The sequence below is a fragment of the Mus musculus genome, chromosome 2, assembly GCF_000001635.26.
Source record: "Mus musculus strain C57BL/6J chromosome 2, GRCm38.p6 C57BL/6J".
Classification (NCBI taxonomy): domain Eukaryota; kingdom Metazoa; phylum Chordata; class Mammalia; order Rodentia; family Muridae; genus Mus; species Mus musculus.
Window position 1 is genome coordinate 125,479,303 of NC_000068.7, and position 19,708 is coordinate 125,499,010.

Genomic DNA, 19,708 nt, shown 5'->3' on the forward strand with positions numbered 1-19,708 from the left:
AAAAATAAGAAATAAGCAAATATGAGAGAGAGAGAGAGAGAGAGAGAGAGAGAGAGAGAGAGAGAGAGAGAGAGAACCCTCTAAGTGATCAAGCAAACCCCAGCAGACAGAGAACACTAAAATATAGAAGCCTGATCAAGTTGGGTAGTTTAGGACATTTGGAACATTGAACATATTGGCATGGTAGGAACCCCTTAACACCAACATGTACACAGTACACCAGGAAATGAAAACTGGGAGATGCCAAAAAGATACCTGCCATTTCAAATGCTCGGGTGCCAAAATCCATGGAGCGATGTGTACAGGTCTAAATTAAGCCAACTTCTTACCAACCCAGATCAGAAAGGTCACATTGAAATCTGTTACAAAGTTTTCAATGTCTACTCTCAGAAATGACGTTTTCCCCCTCTCTGGCCCAGATCACCTCCCAACTATTACCACATTCTTCCTTCACAAAAATTACAGGAATTCAAACTCTACCATCAGTCTGAAAAAAAATAAGGGCCAAACATGTAAATATTTCTTTAGCAAAAGCTTGGAAACAGTCAATACCAGAAATCCCTAGAAAAATAAAAGCAGTGTCACTTTGGCGTTACTGTTTACAGACAACTTGTCACATGTCTTGGGGTAAAGACTCCGTTCAGAATCCAGAAAGTGGGTCTTTAAGAGTTCCTGGGGAGAGCTGGGTGAAGGTGTGGCTATACCTGTATCTGAAAGGCAAGGCGGAACACCAACAGAAAAGCACTCAGCTCTTCAGCGTGCGTGTCCTGAAGCCTAAACATTGATGCTAGTTGCCAACAAGAGCTAATCAGAAGGTTTGTGTTCTGAGTGCTCACATCTAAACTCCTGACCCGAGGCTCAGAGAACATCACGAGAGAGGGGGGTGGAAAGAATGTGAGAGCCAGAAAATGGGGAGCAGAGCTGTGAACTGCTGTCTTCTGGACATAGCATGGCTGTTACACTCATGAGCACACTGCAGCTATGGTTACCCACACAAGATCAAGCCAGCCAAAATTCCAGAATGGATGGGGGAGGGATGGTGAGACTATCCATCCCTAGCTCCGGAACTTTGGGCAGTTGATGACTGAGGAGGAGGAAGTCCCAGCCCCTCACCCATGCCCACATGGGCAGCAGTAATTGGACTCAGTAAGTTATTAGCTAAAAAGGAAGAAAAGGCAACTAATGAAGTCGGGGCAGAGACATTTTGGGGGAAGTTTGGGAGGAGCTGGAGGGAAGTAGCAGTGGGCATAATATGAAAGTCTCAAAGATTAAAAAGTATTATTTTTTAAAAGGTCACATGTTTTACAGTCAATTTTTATAAAACAGAAGACATTCCAAAGCTTTCTAGTATAAATACCACAGTCCCTCAAGAATAAATCAACTGCACAGCTAACATGTATTTCTGAGCTGGATACATCCTACGTCTACATGCAAAGGCCGCCTGCTTGTACGCTGTCCCTCTCTCTTCTCCCTCTTGCAGGCAGGGACTCAGGTAAAATCTGTTCCTGTCCTTCACCTTGCTTATAGTTCCAGAAGTTCTGGAACAATCTACAGCGTACAATGCACCCTCAATGTTAGGGTCAGGGGAGAGAATTGGGCTGGCAGCAGCCTTGAACTTCATACTCAGCAGCAGGAAAACTGAGGGTCTAGAGCCAGGTTTCCTCGGCCTCTTTGGACTTCATTGATTTCAGCTTGCATTGTGATAATACGATGTTTGCCTTCTCTACAGTCGGTGAGAGAGAATGTGGCCATGCAAGCATGTGTGCTTGTGTGTGTGTCTGTGCGTGTGTGTGTGTGTGTGTGTGTGTGTGTGTGTGTGTGCATTCATATCCATACAATAATGGACATTCATGCTTTGCTTGTAAGAAGGAGAACGGGAGAACCAAAGAGCAGCAGCATCCAGATGGAGTCATCTCACCTACTCATTTTCTGCAGGAAGAGACAAAAGTGTACTAAAAATATATCTGAGACGTGGCTCAGCAATTGAGCACTTTCTGCTCTTCCAGAGGACTTGGGCTCCGTTCCCATCACCAACCTGACTCACAACCATCTGTAGTTCCAATCCTGGGATGGAGGAGACTGTCACATACCCTCCTCTGGCTTCCACGAGAATCAGCCAACCCACTCATACAATTAAAGCTTGGGGGGGGGGAATAATTTAACTGCACAGATCTTGTCATTTTATCCCTCATGTGACAAAGTCTCATCCAAAACTTCAGAATGCAGAACATCCTGGGCAAGCAAAAGCTTGGACACAGATGTATAGAAAAATAGAATATAGGGGTATAGGGAGGAGGGTGCTCAAACCTAAAGTCTATCGGTTTTCAATAACAAGCCAGCCAAAGTCAATAGCTCCAATCCTTCCCCACCAATGGCCCATTACAACAGCTCCACTGGATCCAGCCCAGCCCCCACACCAAATCCTAGGAATGCCTCACAAGGCCCCTGAGCCTTTGCAGGGTGCCCAGTAAAAGCCAGAACTCTGTGACATAAATGAATGCACGTATGGAGTGGCATTGCATATAACAAGGTGAAACGGCCTATGGAAAAAGTCCAGAGTCCGTTGTTTCTATCCTCCAAAGCAAGATACGCAAAAGGTTCTTCCCAAGGTATTGAAAAGTTATAATACTATGAACATTATTGTTTTTCTATTTATAGAATCATTCCATTACCAAAAGCATAGAAGGCTGAAGAATTTATCACAGTTACAAAACAGGAAGTTAGTGTTCTAAGTGTCTGCAGTGTAAAAGTCACAGCACAGAGCTGGGGAGAGGCTGAGAGGGTAAGAGAGCTTTCGATGCCCATGGATGAAGAGCGCAAATTTACATAAAAAATGGATATAACCGCACGTGCCCCATGACTCCAGCACTGTGGCACACACAGACAGGAGATCTAGAGGGCTTGCCAGTCACCAACATAGTTCTCCATTCAGTGAGAGATCCTGTCTCAAAAGATCAACAGTGAATGTGACACTTGATGTACCCCTCTGGCCATCACACACAGGCTCACAGATAAATACACCACAGACAAGTTAGTGTAATAAATAATCAGATAATAATGGCACAGTCAGCATGAATTTAGAAACAAGTTGGAAAAAAGGGGGTTGGAAATCAATAAGACAACTGATTCAAGAACTACGGGTGCTAAGAATATTACATAGAATTTCAAAACAACCGACAAATAAAAGTTATGCTCTTGGGGGCTAGCCTGGTTTAATATTAAGTTCCAGATCAGCCAGGGCTACACAGTGAGACCCCGCCCTCCACCAAATAAAAACCAAACCACCCCACTAAAGAAATGAAGCAGAAGGAGACAAGGTATTCATCTCTCAATGGGCTAAACACATATTTCCTAGGAAACAGACGGCTATTGAGTGGGGACATAGTGGCATGGGTGTAGCAGATGCCACTACAGACACAAGCATGCGAACTGAAAACAGACTGTGCGTCAGGCCAGCAGTGGGGAGATGGTTTGCTTCGCCGCCACTTTCTGCCCTTACAACCCTGCTCATACTTTCACAGGTAAACACTTGGCTCATAACCTGGTCCTCACCTTTAACCCAAGGCATCAGTATTAAAGTGTGAATGCTTTCACCTAGCAACAGAATGCTCTGCTTGAATAGAAGGAAACAGACAACCCTGTTCCTTTCTCCACACTCCCCGGAGCACCGAGCACCGCACCACTTTACCATGCCTCCTTTAAGATCTGCAGAATGGAGTGTGATTGGCTTAATTCACATTTTTGACTTTTATTTTACACTTTTATCTTTTGCGGGGAGGGGGGGGTGTTTGAGATAGTCTTTCTTTGTGTAGCCCTGGCCATCCTGTAGACTATTGTAGACTAGGATGGCCTTAAACTCAGAGATCCACCTGCCTCTGACTCCTAACTGCTGTATTTGAAGGTATGCACCACCACCGCCCAGCCATTAATTTTATCTTTTATAATAAATAACATACTTTGAAATTTTCAGTTGTTTCAACCCACACCATCCGATGGTAGTTCTGACTCTCCTTTGTATAGCTCCACAGAAAGTGGTAGAGATTTACAATGTCTTTCCTGAGATTCCAATCTTGAGAATTGTGAGCTAATAGAAATTTCTTAAACAAGCTGAGCAGAATTTGTTCTACTTGCACACACACACACCCCAAAAAAGGCTCTAATCTAGGAACAAATGAATGTCTTGTTTTAGTTGGAAGGCAGTAAGGCGTGAGAGAGTCTAAGGAGACACATGGGGCTGTTTTCATTATAGAGGATATTACTCTAAGGTTTCAGTACAAACAGCATTTACAAAGAAGATAATTCTTTAATTAAGTTACTCCTGTGTAAATGAGAGTATAGCACGCACATGACTTTCTCTTTCTTTTTAATCATCCTCTCTGTTGACGCACTGCTCCTTAAAGGTCATATAGCTAAGTGTTCTGTGGAGATAGCAGCAGCCCTTAGCAAATTAAGACGAATTAAAATTCAGAGGAAACAGAATTTTCCACTAACCGCTAGGATTCCATTCTTATGTTTTATTTTCAGAGCAACTCTTGGAGGTGATTATTGCGGTCATTATCTTTTACTCTGAGGATATTAGGGCCTTAGGAAGGTTAAACCAACTACCAAAGTCCCATAGCTTAGCAATATGTCATGGATGAATCTGAACTCAGGAAATCTGCATCTGAGTCTATCCTCTGAACCAATAAACTTTAGGGCACAGAGGTATTCAGAAAGGAAGATGGTATTTCACTCAATGGCACGTGTGGTGACATAGATAATCAAAATCACAACATGTCTACCAATAGACTAGAGGTAAGGGATAAATTATGTTTTGCCTGCATTCTAACAGTCCATGGAATAAGAGGAGAATGTGCATGGTCTACCTCCCCATTGTGATACTTTTGTTTTTAATAGTTAGGTGGGACTTCATCTGCAACTTCTCCTACCAAACTCCATCACCCTGGGGATAGTGAGCCTTAACAGGCTTGCTGTTGGAGCCAGTTCAGACACAGCACTTGGAGGCTGTGTGGGCTAACTAAAGCCTCTCTCAGTAGAGCAAACAGCTGGGCTCTACCACATCTGACCACATCATTGCAGAAATTGGCCTCTGTGAAAGATGTCTGCAGATGTCTACATTCCTTTAGCCAGAGCCCACTTCTGCAAGCTTGGCCTGTCCAACAGCAAGATAGCCTTTCTGCTTTTTCTCCTAAGTGAAAAGCCTTTTCCAAATAGGGTTGGTGTTATAAAAACAAAGTCAGAGGGCTTTTATTTCATATAAGAGTTTCCCAGTCTACTCAGCAATTAAATACTTTAACTTAAGGTTTGGGCAAATGAGGCTGACCTTGTGCCCCAAGTTACAGGCTTTTTTTTTAACCTCTAAGAGAGAAGTTATAATGGAACCCACCAAGTATAAACACTGAAATCTGAAGAGGAAATCTGAACTGTCATGTAACAAAGAGTACCCAAGGATTCATGTGACATGGCTAAGGACATATCTTAATATCACACCATTCCAGAGTTAGAGCCTTTCCTAGATTGTGGAAAGTAGTAGCAGTACCCAAAGTGGTTCTACCTATAGTCAACTACATAGCATGGTTGCATGTGTTCTTTGACAAACTTCTACTTACCAAGATGAAAAGAAAAAGAAAATTCAATGCACACTTCCTGGTGAAGCACAAAATACATCTCAGCCTGCTTCTCACATCCCAACCTTTGTTATTTTAGCACCTTTATTCTGATCCCCTCAGCGGAAGGCAGAGGTCGAGTCCTCAGTGATGTGAATACCACATGTAAGTGTTCCAGCCCATCTGCCAGTCACAACAATGTGACTAATGGAAGCCGCTTCCGTGACCGCCTCAGGCCTCCGCCAGACACTCTGGATCAGAGACGGATTTCTGGCTTGACTGAGCTGACACTACCCAGGAAATAGACGATCCTGACTCTCTACTTTGAAGGTACAAACCAACCAACCTTTCTAATTTACTTCGAGGACTTTTTCTTGACAAAATCACCAAAAATATTATTCTAAGACAACCTAAATATAATCAGAAATCAGAAAGAATATTTCACACTCTGATTTCCAAAATCTTTGTTCCCTACTTGCTTTCCCTGGCAATGGTCAACTACTGATTTCAGTGTCTTCTCTTCCCAAACTGTGGGCTGATACCTCTTTCTCCTTCCTTCTTTCTCTCCCTTCCATCTCTGCCTCTTGCCTCCTTCTTTTTGACCCCACCCATTTCTTCTCTCCTTAGTGGCCATTTTCAGGACTTTAGAAGACAATGTTTTGTTAGCACCTTGAACTAACACTAACTGAATCCCCAATCACACAGCTCAGCTTGTACAGCCAGCAACTTCAGTACCATATGAGCATCAGATACGGGATCGATTAGCCATCTTACCCCAAATCACAAAGCCACTCAACAAGTAGAACCAGCTCAGTGCTTTCTTCCACCAAAACCCTTCCAGGCTAATCTTGACCAAAACCATGAAAGAATTCTAATTAAGGGGCCATCTATAAAACACCTGATCAACCTCGGCACTACATCAATCATTAAAGACAAGATAAAGTTGAAAATTTCTCCAGGGCCTAAAGTGACCACACTGACTAAATGCAATGTGTAATGTGGTAGGTGTCCTGCAATGGGGGTAAGGGCATGAAAGGATGATTAGGCAAAAGTCAAGGAAAAGGATTGAAAATGGACCTAAATACATTCCAGTACATCAGTACTTGCTCACTGGTTGTAATGACTGGGCCATGACAGGCAAAGAAGCTATTCACAGGGCACACACCCGTGCCCTCCTGGCTCATACAGCTCTGGGAAGCTGAAGACGCAGAAGTGATTCCCTTAACCTGGAAGGCCACTTCAACCAACAGCTAGTTTCAGTTCTTTTAGAACCTATCTCAAATGATAGGCCATCCATAGGTATGTGTATTTCTTGGGGAAAGAAAGAAAGAATTTAAGGCTCAAAAAAAAAATCCCCAAGGTTCATTATAACAGGAAACGATGCTGGGCTGTGAAAAGCAGCTGTCCAGGTGTTTAAGAACCATCTCTGGGCATGGCAGGTCCTGATTCCTTCAAGGCACTAGGCACCTTCTGATTCTGGTTCTCTGGAATAAATATTCCTAAGAGCATGGGGAGTCTGCTCAGATGCCTGGGCCACCTGAGCCTCCCCCAAAGCCTGAGCAACAGACAATTAATTTGCTATCCTATGGGGTGGGGACTACATTCGAGTGGGGATTATTTATCTCTGGGCGTATCAAAGGTGTTGACATCAAGTACACAGACAGAGGAGTTTTAGCCCCAAAATGGGAACTAGTTGGCCCTTGAGAGGTAAGGAAATGTTATTTTAAAAAACAGAAACACGGGCATGTCTCAAAGTTCTATTTCTCAAATCTCTGAGAAGAGTTGACCAGTAGCATCATGAAAACATAAGGAGCTATGTGACAGAGTCTTGTGACCCCTGGGATTCATCCACCGAGCTTGAGGTTGACCATGACAAACTCTTTTATGTCTGCTTTGATGAACGATGCCAAAGCCACATTATACTTCTCCAAAGGATAGATGAAATTGCAGAAGTGATTGAAAACATCAGATAAAGAAAGAGGGTTGGGGAGCCTTGAGGGGATGGGCAGTCCAGGGTGGCATATGGAATTCTCTGTTCCTACCTCCTTGTTATCTCTCACACTAGAACCAGGGGGTTAAGGCAAACCAGGACTCTCACACTTTGCAGAAAATATCAAACTTAGAGTTCTGCCTGGGAAGACGATACTTCCTGAGTGTTCTTATCACTCTGGGGGAGCAACCAATGGGAACAGCTTAGAGGAAGCAGGGGCCAGATTATAGGAGGGCAAGCTTTAGCTCTGAATACTGGCAGCTCCTGCCTGATGAACAGATAGGGCTCCGAAATTTTATTTCTACCTATTGGTATTTGAATAGCTTTTCCAGTGTAATTAGGTGGTGGTTTGGTTCCTAAACTAGAGAAACAGCAGGCTCTCTTCTACTTTATCCACTAAATAGGCTATTGTGGACTGACCTGGGAACCTAACCACAGCGTAAAATGTTTCATGGGAAACAATACATAGCAGAGAATCTGAAGGAAACTTGGCCATGAAAACCCATGGGGTTACAGGCTGTGAAAGAGCAGGGGAAGGTCTCCATGTATGCAGCCATGGGGAAGCATTCATCCATGCCAGGTGGTGACTTTCTAATGCAGCTGCTGGGGGGTCACCCGTGATATGTAAGAAAGACCAATAAACTCACTGGTTCCCCAAGGTGAGCTGCAATGTAATGGGACCTTGCTTTGTCCTTAAAAACCTGAGGAGGAGCAGAAGGAGGAGGAAAAGGAGGAGGGGGAAGAAGAAGAGGAGATGGGGACGGGGCTAGATCTTTACCTACTCCCCAGAGAGGGGATTTTAGCAGTGCAATCGTAAACATTAAGTTTCCTAAAAGCCAGAGGAAGTTAAGTAAAGGCTGATAGTATGAGTGTTACAGCTCTGAGGGGAAAGGTATCCTGGCAGTTGGGAGCCAAGGAATACCACAAAGTCACACAACACAACAAATCTCAAACAAGAGATTTATTGGGAAAGACACAAGAGAGCAGAGGACACATCCACTCAAGAGAAAAGCAGCAAATATCTGAGCAGGAGGCAGGCTTTATATAGGGTTTCTGGAGAGGGGCTGTGCAGAGCTTCCCACTGTGGCCTGGGATTGGTGGGATTCTGTGGCCTGACCTTGGGCTTTTTTCTGTAAGGCAAAGTTTGGCCACCTGAATCTTAAGGAGCTGGAAATGGCCATTAAAGCCATTAGAGTAGTCTGGGGAGGGGCAAGCCTGTCCATTTGCAATTCAAGAGGCTTACAGTTAATGCAATTATTTTATTGAAACTAACACTTGATTCTGCTATGGTCTAAAACTTGACAGATTTTTTTTTACTCTCCCAATTAAAAGTAAAGTTGTAATAATTTACATATACATGTGAAAAAGCAATGAAAGTAGTGCACATTTTAAGGGAATTGATTAAACATATCACACTACAAAATAAAAACAGTAATTAGCAAAATTTGGAGAACATTATAACCTACAGAAGGATTTCCCCCAAAACCCTATCAGGAAAACACATTGCTCTGCTCATTTGCAGAAGATTATAGAAAACCAAATTAAGCACATAACTTTTTTAAAAAGGCTACTCTATGGAGACCTGTCTGAAGTCATCAAATAAAGAGCAAAGGAATCTATGAATAAAATACTCCCAGGTTACAGAGTTCTGGAGCAGAGCTTAGAAAGATGTTTCTATAATAGCCCAAAGAAGATGTGTCCTGCTTTTTACTAATTTGTATAGTTTGGTGCCTTGCTTCTTGTTGTTGTTGCTGTTTGTTTTCTGGGTCTACAAAATAAAACCACCGCTTTTAAGATCGATTATACAAAGTATATTGTGGGTGTATGTGAAGGGAATAGAGCCATGTTTCTGTTATAAACACATTTCCTGTGGCATGAGTACTGGGGCTAGCTCCCATGATAAAAATGTTAGCCATTTCTCAAATAAGAGTTTGAGGGATTTGCAAGAAATGTCTGGTTGGGTAGGAAGGACAATGATTTGAACCCTGCTCTCAGCTGGTTCCAAAATGCACACTGGACATCCACATGAGCACTGAGTTTGGCTTGTTTTTAGAAAAGTAGCTACAGGTGCACCGTTCAGTGACATGGCAACTATCTACCCTTGCTTAGGAGACAATGGGTCACATGAAGTTAGGGTGACCCATTTCATGAGAAATCAGAGTCCCTACCCCTTCCCGGCATCATAGTTCTCCCCTAAAATCCAACATGAAAGCTTTCTCTCACCCAAGTGATACAGCATTTGCCTCCACAGGAGCCAGGGCCAGGGTGTTTCCTGGGAGATTTTCTCAAAAGATGACAGACCTTGGGCCTTCTGGAATAATGTCCATTCTCAAGACTCAGCCTGACAGTGCACCTTGCACTCGCACCTTCTCACCAACCCCTCACCAACACTCAAGGAAGCTCCTGGGTCGCTCCCACTCCCATGTCCTTTCCTAAGAGATGCTGGCTGTTTCAGTGGAGTTCCCCATCTCTGTTCAAATCACCAGTTATACTCAGGCATGAGATAAAATGAGCAGTCCCGAGGCAGAAATGCCAAAATGAGGGTATAAACATTTCCTTCTGGACACTGAGTGGATTTTAAAAACCTCTTCTTTCCAACTATAGTGAAAAAGTTGCCAAAGCTTTGTAGTGTCCTTGCATGAAATCCCTCCTCTTAAATAATAATAAACTAGCGATGGTGGAACACACCTGTAATCCCAGCAGTCAAGAGACAGAGACAGCAGTTTGAGCACAACCTGGGCTATATGGTGCACCCAGATGACTCAGATCGCCCAGAACTACATGTTAAAATGCTTTCACAAAATTAATTAATTTTAAAAGAAAATAAAATATTGTTTCCACTTTGACAGCCACACTAGATCAAGGAACCTAGGGATTCCAGCTATGGAATAGACCCCTACAGAGTTATCTTCTTTCATTTGCCCCTCAAGTACCAGGCTCACTCATTAGAAACTGCCCACAATCGCCAACCTCATGATAGCCAATCTTTGCTGTTCCATGTTTTGTGATTTCTTTTTTTCTATACTCCTTAAAGCCATGGATCAGAAAAAGCAAACTTGGCTGGCTATGAACCTTGGGTCCATATTCAAAACCACTTTCCAAGCTTTATAGCATTAATAAACAGAGAGTGTCAGAGTAAGAACATTGCCATTCTGTCACCCAAATAAATCAGCAGTTCTAGGAGATGACCACTAACAACCAAAGTCACAGAAAGAAACTCTTGCATTGCAAATGTGCTTCCTGGCAAAAGAGCACAACACACTTATCAAGTGTGATTGACAAAACAACTGCAGGATTCACAGCAAACACAATAAGCCCACACCATAGCGGGGGCCCACAAACTAGATTCTACCATCCTACACTCAGATGGGGAACCTGGGCTGGAAGAGAGCCACCTTTCTACCCTGAGAAAGTCTTACCACTGAGAACACCTCAGTTGCACAAGAACATAACATTCTCTTGGCTGGGCTGAAGAATGCTCTCGGTGACATAGTGACTTTACACAGGGGCATACTCTTCTTTTCAGATGTCCAATGCGAGGTCTGCAAACTGGCCTATCAACAGCCCTCTTTCCTCTATAAGTGTCACAAGGGGAAAGTGATAGTCAATCTACATTTTTTAAAAATGTGTAAAGGATGGATCAACCAATTACAAATTATGGATTTTATTTAGACCCCAATTTCAATGAACTATAAAATAACATTTCTGACTTACTAAAGAAAATTTAAGACTCACCAGATATAATATTTAAAAACTAATGTTAAATGTGATGCTGCTATTGGATTTATGTTTTTTGAGGGAAGTTCATCTTTTACATGTTGAAATATTTACAAATAAAAGCATTTGGTGGGCATAGAGAGAGTGCTATCAATAAAGCGCTTGTCATGGGAACGTGGGGACCTTGTTGGGTCCCCCAGGACCTGCTTTAAAACCGGGCACAGCAGTGTATGTTCATAATCCCAATGGAGCTTGGCTGGTGGTCATCAAGCCCGAGCAATCCTCCCTCAGGTGTACGCAACATGCTCAGCTTCCTGTGGGTTGCAGGGATTTGAACTTAGGCCCTCATGACGAGACAAATGCTCTCACCTGTGGCACCATCTCCCCAGCCCCAAGACTATCCATTGATATGCTGGAGCTAAGACATCACTGCATCCTTCTCACTAGAAACTGGCATGTTCTAGAAACTAAACGGAAATTCTGCACATTGACAAGTGACAACTTCGTGGCATCATCTGGTGGTCCCCCTGGTCCATCCTGACTGCGAGTCTTTGACAAACCATCAACTCCTCACATGTGTCCTTCCTTTCATTTCCTGGATGAACCACCTGTATCTGTTACATGCCTCTGCATTTCTGAGAGGAACAGAGACCCAGACCAGAAAGGACAACAGTCCACCCCAACCATCTCAAACAACTGACCAGAACTAACCAACGTCTCTGTGAATCTCAACAGCAGCCAAAACGTCAGAATGATGCTCACCAGACGGAGAATCCGAGAACAAACACCTTAACGTCCCATGCAAGCCGTTAACCACGTTGGCAATGATTCATTTTTACATGCATTCTCAATCTTTCCTAATGAGGAATCCATTTGTGATGATTTGAATAAAAATGGTCCCCATATCCCCTAGGGAGTGGCACTATTAAGAGGTATGGCCTTGTTGGAGTAGGTGTGGCCTTGTTGGAGGAGGTTTGTCACTGGGGATGGACCTGTAGGTTTCAGATGCTCAAGCCAGGCCCATTGTGTCTCATTTCTCTCTCTGCTGTCTATGTATCTAGATGTAGAGCTCTCAGCTCCTTCTCCTGCATCATGTCTGCCTGCATGCTGCCAGGCTTCCCACCATGACGATAATGGACTGAACCTCTAAAGGTAAGCCAGACCCAATTACGTTTTTTCTTTTTTTAATAAGAGTTACCATGGTCATGGTGTCTCTTCACAACAATAGAAACCCCAAGACAATAATTTGTTTTTCAAGGAAAAACATAAATGAGAAATAACCCAACCCAAGCTCAAACACACCTTGAGTCTGGCTTTCACACATTCAGTCATGTCTAGATTGTTTACAAAAGGATAAAATTATTTGCATATTCTTGTAAGAGTCCTGAAAAAGAAATCAAAATTAAAAAAAAAAAAGCTTATTCTATTTTAAACTCATTTTTTTCCTGGAAGTTAACGAAGCACAGGAAGTACTCATATTTATATTTATATTTTCGATGTTTTTAAATAAACTTTGATTGTCATTTGCTTACCCATAATAGCATTCTATCTGACCTCATTCCCACAGTGAGACATGCCAGGCACTGTAGTAGGAACTGCACCATGTCATTCAATCTTCGGACAACACAGAAAGGTGTGTGCTATAGTCTTGTTTACAAGGTAATAAATGAGGCTTACAGAGGTCAAGCCACTTGTCTGAGGTTTTTTCCCAGTAGGTGGTGGAGCCAGGAGCTGACCCAAGTATGTCTATCCCCACATTCCCGAGCCTCCCTGAAAGCAAGACCACTGGCGATTAGCGCTCATTGAAAGTGAGTCCTCTATCTTTTAAAACATAGTCCCACAAGCAATACCACTCTGCCCCATTACCCACAACCAGGCTCCAACAGGAAACAGTGTGAGGTAATTATAGCATAACCCCCAGCCACCAGCTCTAGGGTTTTATGACTGAACTGCCAAATCACTTCTAGCCAGCTCTGTAGGAAATGTTCAGACACTTTCTCAGATTCCAGCTAAAACGTCAACTGTGTGGCCCTGGGGAGTTGAGAGCTCGCAGGGTGGTAATGGGATATAAAATTTGCAAACTTGAGGTCAGTGGCCTAAATTCTCGGGTGTGAAACAGCAGTCGGCCGTGGGAAATTAAAAACTACTTGTGGACTTGAAGGGTGCGTGTCAGGGCTCCCCTTGCCTGGCACGTGTCCATATCATCTCCGACTTTCTCCATCAGCAAGAAGGATGGCTAAATGGCAGGTCTGCCCAGAATCGTTGAGAAGAAAAGAGTACTATCAACGGCTTGAGTCGTGCGTTCATTCTGAGTGCTAAGGACTCAATCCAATTCAAACACAGCTAACGCTCAATAAACAGTTGTCATTAAAATTAAGCAGATGTTCTCCCAACGTATGAGGGGGGCTGGAGAAGACAATGCAAGAATGCAAAAAAAAAATGTTTTCATCTTGGCGTGTTTAATCTCATAGATGCTAAGTACATAAATCAGTAACTGGATAACAGAGTATGCACATTATAGAACAAAAGCTTAACTACCATCCGGAATTGTCCTAGCCCACGCCAGAGCTCCTGATCCTGCACATATGGAGAAGGGGTGGGGAAGCAGAGGTGCATCCCTCCTTAGACTCACTCCCTAAGACAACTCCTGCTTTCCTTTAGCTACCCCCCAATACTTTTATTAAATTGGGCTCCTTTACAAAACTCCTCCTTCCCCCCAAGACTGCTTAATGGAGCCTTCTGTCGACAGACAGGTAAAAGTAAATATCTAAAACTATTGCATAGTACTTTCCAAAGGAAGGAAGGAAGGAAGGAAGGAAGGAAGGAAGGAAGGAAGGAAGGAAGGAAAGAAGGGAGGGAGGGAGGAAGGAAGGGAGGGAAGGAGAAAGGAAGGGAGGGAGAAAGGAAGGGAGGGAAAGAGGGAGAGAGGAAGGAATAGATCACAGTTGGGCACAGTGGCACACACTTATAATTTCAGCACTTGGAAGGCAGAGGCAAGGGAGTGGCTGACAAGTTCAAAGTCAGGCTGGTCTATATAGCAAGTTTTAGGCTAACCTAGTTTACATAGCAAGTTCAAGGCCAGCCTGGTCTACATAGCAACACCCTGTTTCCAGAAAGAAAGAAAAGGAAAGAGAGAAGGAGAGGGGAGAGGGAAAGAAAAAAAGGAAGGAAAGTAGGGTCCTTAATATGTCAGGGCCTTGCTTGTGCCTAGAATATTACAAGACTTGAAGACACCTGTCAACTCTCCAGGATCTGAACACAAAGAGACATGATGCGCTACCCAACAACCACTGCTTCCAGTTAAACCAGATCTGCTCCTCTGTGGCCTCTACAGCTATGAAATAAAGAAGAAAATATGTACATTAGCATGTCTTAATGGTCCTTCTCTGGGTCTTGGTTAGCATCTAAAACCTTCTAAAATGCCCCTTTCTATAGACATATATCACTAACTCCACCAAGAAAGCCTTTAACAGTGTTCCCAAAGGGGCCGGTGACTCCAGTCAGCAATTAAGAGCACCTATTGCAGAGGTCCCAGTCTGTTTCCTAGCACCCATGTTGTACGGCTCACAGGATCTGCTGCCCTCTTCTGAACTCGTCAGGCACCTGCACTCAAGTGTACGGAGCTAAGTACATACACAGATGATTAAAAATAAAACAAATCTCTTAAAGGCATTCACAAAGACATAGTCTTATTGGGGTCTTTATGGTCAGACAGTCTTACAAATAGTACTGAGAGGACAGCTAACTGTGGACATTAGCTGTTACCCACAGGACTTTTTATACAGTACCACATTCACAGGTGCATAACAAGCCCTGTGGTAACCTGCCTTCCACCGCATTCCTTTGGGGTTCTTTTCTGACTTGGATTGACTCTCTGTCAGAAACCCTGAAGAAGCTGAAGGCCACAGGTGTGAGGATGGTGTCTATGGAAACTCCAGACCTGTTCTGTCCAGCCCCACCCCATAACTGAAAGGAACTTCGCTCCAGAACTCTCTCCTCAGCTTCACCTCTCTCAGCTCTTCCTTCCTTCCTCTCACAAAACCTTAGTTATATCTCTGTTTTGGAAGATTCCTAGTCTCCCACGTAAACAGGCTTTCTTATTCCTTGGGATGTATTTATTTTTCTTAATAGTCAAACTTTAATACTTCTATTCGCCCTGTTTTGTTTGTAGCTGAAGTTATAAAGTTACTCTCAAAAGAAGAGAAAGCTGAGTCAATGAGCAAATGGCGATGTAAGAGAAGGAGAAGGCGGATCCAGGCTCAGTGGCAGTGATGCAGTCCCAGTACAGGGCTGGGTTTTGCTGCCACCTTCATCACTGCTGTCTTTGGCCTCTGCCTGGAATCACCGGCATGTCACCACACACTCCGCCTGGAAAGCCACTGTAGGAAGGTTCAAAGGCAGCCTGGACTGCATCATGATTAGTCTGTCTAAAAAGGAAAAGGTAAAAGAGGAAGAAGTCAAGGAACAAAGATGGCAATGAGGAAGAGGTGAAAGGAAAGAAAATCGTCCCTGGGCATAGGCTCTTCCTTAATACAGAGATCGTCATGAAATTTGACCACAGACCGAGTGTATCCACAGGGCTGACATAAATCCTGTCTCCCAACACCAGTGTCATAAATGGCGGTGCTATATTTGGAATTCGATGTGTATATTTGAATGTAAGTATGACGGATGGTCTAGGAATTCACAGCCCTTCGAAACACTGACCCAAATCACTTGTCTAATGGGGCCGTTCTCCCACCCGGCCTGCTCTGTCTGGAATACATTTCTGGCTGGGAATGGTGGAGATGGGGGATTTTCCTTTCTCCCTTCTGCTCTGAGGGGCTTGAGTAAACACGATGAGTGATATCTTTAACTGAAAATACCACTTAAGTTGAGAAAGTTGCAAAGTCACAGGAAACTTCAAGCCAGATTTGCTATAGTGCAGAACTCGCACAATCCGAGTCTGGCTGCAGTCCTGATCTGTTTTTCTTCAGTGGCGCTGTGGTCACTCCCACTAGAACAAGCGTGGTGCAGTCCGGTTCCTTGACAAGATCAGCTCCACTGGCAACTACAAACCTACTGCTGGTTATGATCTGTAACCCCTGGTTCCAAAACCAAAGCATACACAAAACCAAAATGGGAAGGATTGTCCAACAGATGGAGAAACATGTGGCTAGGAAAGGAATTGAAGGCAGAATCCCACAGAAAAGCGAGGCCAACGTGCTGAACACGAACTGGGCGTGGTAGTGCGCACCCTTAATCCCAGCACTCAAGAGACAGAGGCAAGAGGCTCTCTGAATTTGAGGCCAGCCTGGTATATAGAGAACGTTCCAGGACAGCATTAAAGCCTGTCTTCAAAAACAAACAACAACAACAAAAAAAAAAAAAAGAGGAGAAGAAGAAGAAGAAGAAGAAGAAGAAGAAGAAGAAGAAGAAGAAGAAGAAGAAGAAGAAGAAGAAGAAGAGAGGAGGAGGAGGAGGAGGAGGAGGAGGAGGAGGAGGAGGAGGAGAAGGAGAAGGAGAAGGAGAAGGAGAAGGAGAAGGAGAAGGAGAAGGAGAAGGAGAAGGAGAAGGAGAAGGAGAAGGAGAAGGAGAAGGAGAAGGAGGAGAAAAACAAAGTGGTTTCACATCAGAGTTTCCACTGAATTTCATAATTCTAAAGGAAGGCAAAAAGGGTGTGTGTTTATGTGCTTATATGTAAATAAACTGTAATCTCATTTCTGAAGGCCATGTGTGTTTTCAGTGGGGAGCTGCGCATGAGGCGGGGATACTGCTCTTAAACACTGGTCCAATAGAACTGTCCTGGCATGTTATCCATGGGGCATTCTCACTCCGAGGCCACGCAGCAAGATACGCCACACATCACAGTCTCACCCTCAGTGGAAAACAGGGATCAGATCACACCAGAATTCAAACCAAAAGTACTGAGTTATCTCTTTCAAAGACCCACTGCTTCAATCTGCACACTCGTCTCTAACTGTGCTCACAAGAGTCCCTCCTTACCTTGCAGAGACACACTGCTCCTCTAGCACAAAGGCAGCATCTGTTGTCCAAGTCCTTGAATCTGGGCAAAGCCCGTGACTTCCATGGAATTCCTGGTCATATAATTTCAGGCTAGGTTTGAAGAAAATCTAGTGGCCTCCATGTGCGTGTTCCTGGGAGACCCAGAACCACTATGTAGAGAGTCTGGCTTTGTTTCTGGGGAGATCATGCAGAAAGGCCACCAATGGAAGACAGTCCGAGACCACAGGAAGTGGGCTGAGGAACGTAGCCAACCCTTGGAGCACATGAGCCCAGTCAAGCTCAGCCAGTCTGCAGCCATTTGAGTTGGCCTACATTCAGGACACGGGGATCCAATATGTCACCAAGAAGCAGCGCCAACAGACACAGCCTGAGCAAAGCCTAGCTGTGTATGGTGGGCTCAGTTTTCCCATTGACAAAAACATACTTAATGGCTCCTGGGGACTGCCCCAGGCCAGAGATTACATGAGAGAGCTTTAAAACCTGAGAACCAGCGGGGCGTGGTGGCACATGCCTTTAATCCCAGCACTCGGGAGTCAGAGGCAGGCAGATTTCTGAGTTCGAGGCCAGCCGGGTCTACAAAGTGAGCTCCAGGACAGCCAGGGCTATACAGAGAAACCCTGTCTCGAAAAAACAAAACAAAACAAAAAAACAAAAACAAAAACAAACCTGAGAACCCCCCACCAGAGCCCAATGTCTTTATTTCTCTCTATTTAGATAGCTCAGACATGGGAGCCTCCTGCTGTCCCTCACCCTGACCACCAGGCACTATGAGGAGCCAACACGGGAGTCTCTGTCTATATTGCTGACCCACAGAACTGTAAAGCCAGGTATTCAGAGCAACTTCCTAATAGCAAAAGATAACCAAACCATGAATAAAAGTCATGGGAATCCCAGGGTGATCCTGTGTGCTCTTCTTTTAAGACGAGGTATGAGCTATTATGTCTTCAACGTGTGAGAAATTTAATTTATATGTGGTAGGAACATTCTAGGTTCTCTTCTCCTTTATCTCTTCCCACCAGCTGTTCAGTTAGACCTGGAGCAATGTGAGCATCTTCTTCATCACCAACTCCCCTGCTTTTGCTCAGTCTACTCTCGGTGAACCCCACATTGCTCCCGAGACTCCCAGCCTCTGGTCCTCTTACACCACTGCATGGCTTTCACCCCACTGCTTCCGTACCACAGAGCTGACCTTGCTGCCATCTTGGAGCCTTCCTCATCCTAGCTTTTCTCAGCAATGAGGAGTGTGATACTTCTTCTGATTCCCTCTCCTGCCCTTAACAGCATCGCCTCTTTGTTCAGGCTCACAAGGCAGCAAACCAGACCACACTGAACGGTGCCAGTAGATCAGTGCAGTGCAAACCTGGCCTCCTGTGCTGGGTGTCTGTCCCCCTCCCCCATCCCAAATACTTCACATCCTCTTCACCTTATGTCTTCTTCCCTCATCTTTTCTCTTTATGCCCATTTCCTGTTTCCTCTAACCTCTGATTTATATAATTAGCATTGCACAGTCAGTCAGTCAAAATTGGTTCATATCTAAGCATCCACAACCACCTACTGACCCCTACCCATGCCCGATTCCTAAGAACTCTCAGAGAAGTGAAGCACACAAGGCATGAACCTCTCCACCACCTTTTTCCTGCAGTCAGAGGCTGTGAAACTATCTCTGTAAAGGGACAGACAGCAAATACTTCCATTTTGCAGATGTCCCATCTCCTCTGTCACAGCTGCGTCATTCAGGGGCTGCACAGAGTAGGCGGCCCTGCGGTAACATATGCACAAATGAGTCGACAAAACTCCGTTCTCAACGCAGTCTAGTCCACAGTCTGCAGACACAGTGAATTTTACTGTGATATCTTTTCTTATCAATCCCTTTCCGACAATGCTTCTGTTGGCCTGTAACAGAATACACCTTCAACTACCCAGGAGATCATCCTAGGGAAAGAAGGTACCAAGAAGACTGAAGAAAGACATTTACCAGCTATAAAATTTAATTTAGCCGAGAAGCAACAAAATATTAAGTTAAAAGTTTTGCGAAGCCAGGTTTCCTAACTCTAGTTGATTTCCCTGGGGTAATGAATGGAACTCTACATTCTTTGGGGGTTTTTTCCAAACTGTTAAATGTGCAAAGACGTTTAATCTCCCTAGTAAGGAGTTATAATTGAGTAATTAATACTACTAAAGTATGATTGTCGTAGATGCACCAAAGCTTGCTATTTTAGCAATAATTGCTTCCATTTAATATTAAAAAATTGTGAGTTTGCAGATAAGCTATACAAAAAAAGTGAAGCAAATACTTACATAATTCATCTTTGCCAGCTAAAATGTAAACTACACATCAGCATTCCTGGAAAGAGATATGTGTTGCTTAACTCTACTTGAGAGAGCTTTC

General features: G+C 44.0%; 1 protein-coding gene across 4 annotated transcripts in view; it reads right to left on the reverse strand.

Annotated features, from left to right (window-relative positions):
* Fbn1 (fibrillin 1) overlaps positions 1-19,708 on the reverse strand; it is a 205,892-nt gene that overhangs the window by 178,709 nt on the left and 7,475 nt on the right. The gene's annotated exons all lie outside the window — the stretch shown is intronic.